Consider the following 2,028-nt stretch of genomic DNA (forward strand, 5'->3'; position numbering starts at 1 on the left):
TGCATCATGTGCTAAGAATTAGGACAGTGTTTAGGTCCTATATTCAGTGGTCATATTGTTCATGGTTCGTCGGGTATTAATTATTATTGGTTAATTATGGTAATTAACAATTGGATGGTTCATAAGATAGAATTTCATGAAACTCCACAATTTTAGATTGAAATGACTATGGCTGTATTATAATTGTTAATAGTTTGATAAAAGTAAAATCAATTCATCGTGAACTATTAATGTAGCAGGCCCGGCCGCAGGTGGGCTAATTGACTAGTACAGCTGAAGACGTCGAATTTGTTAAATATATCGGATCTAGAAGTCGCCACGTGCATGACGTGGAGTTTACAAAGACAATGACCAAATCTGAAATATGTAAACAGGTCATAAAGGTTGTAAACTTAGCAAGAGAGAGGACCAATTCTTGTGGAGGGCCACGGTATTATATCATGTTGAGTGAAGAGAAAACTATCGAACCAAAGGAACTTGACAAAGAAAAACACCTTTATGGTTTGTGAGAGAGAGAGAGAGATTGTAAATGAGAATATAGTTTGTGGTTATTTTAAATGAAAAGTTTACATTTCTGGTCATCAGTTTTTTCCATACTTTAGTATGTAGATTTGTAATTTGATTGTTTAGTAGAGACTTCTCTAGCATAGTCACTGTCATACTTATATGAGGTTCTAGGAGTCGTTCTCTATCAAATATGGTAATCTTCCATAATAGCAGGGTATCTTCCATATACTGGAGGGTCCAAGAAGCTGGTTAAATGGTAAAAAAAAATCAATATATGTCATGATCTGCAACCTCTCAACATGCGCAGGTAATAGGCAAGAGAAAATGTTGTTAGAGTATATCATATCTTTTAGCTGTTTCTGTAGAATTTCATATTAGTGGTGATGTTATGAGAGTTGTAATATTGTTCTAATGAGAGAAAACCAAGAAGAATAAGAATTTAGAAGAGAGTAGGCTAGAATAATAGGATTAGAGTTCCAGTATATTGATTGTTCTCTACCCAGAGTTACATACTTATACTAAACTAAAACATAATAACATAAACTACTAGATATGGATGTCCACACTTATAGAAACGTAGGACTTTTCATATTTGACATATTCTAATAATCCCCCTCAAGCTGTAATGCCGCAAACTTGCAAATTGCAGCTTGAATGGCAGAAAGAAAATATAAGAATACAGCTCCCCCTTTCGCATAGAACTGTCTTTAGTTGAAGAACTCGAACAACTGTTGAGACGTTATGGAAGTGAAACTGTTGGTTTAGGCAATGGCAAACAATAACAATGATTTGATGTGAGCTTCTTGGCTGCTACTACCAATATCACTGTTGAAGTCTTGCATAACATAAATTTCAAACAATAACAGTGCTTTGATATGAGCTTCTTGGCTGCTACTATCAATATCATTGTTAAAGTCTTGCAAAATACTGTTCTGGGTACTCCTAAATACTGAAACATGAGTGCAATTTATGCTTAACTGCTACCTGGAAACATGAGTGCTGAATAGTGGGGCTCATGAGGGCGTCAAGACATGATGGAATATGGAGACATGTTTGCTCTTCCACATACGTCTCCATATTCTCCTTGCCTTATATACTACTCAATGTCCTCATATTTCCATATTCTCCCCCTCAAGTTAGAATATACAAGACGGAGTTGGAACATACAAAGACTTGTCTATTCCGACTTGAACTGAGCACCGAGCACCACTGTGGCATAAAAGGCCTAAAAAAAATAATGATAACCCCAAACATGATGAGGATAACAAAAAAAAACGCGAACTGGATAACGCAAAACATGATGAGGATCACAAAAAAAACGCGAACTGGATAACCCCAAACATGATGAAGGTCACAAAAAATAACGCAAACTGGATACCCCAAACATAATGAGGATCACAAAAAATAACGCGAACTGGATAACCCCAAACATGATGAGGATAACAAACAAACGCGGACAGAATCGAATCTGGCCCAATTTGACCGGCTAGGTGTTCTTCGAGTGAGTTAAATCAGTAACAC

Source organism: Coptis chinensis, chromosome 5, assembly GCF_015680905.1.
Source record: "Coptis chinensis isolate HL-2020 chromosome 5, ASM1568090v1, whole genome shotgun sequence".
NCBI classification, from domain to species: Eukaryota; Viridiplantae; Streptophyta; class Magnoliopsida; order Ranunculales; family Ranunculaceae; genus Coptis; species Coptis chinensis.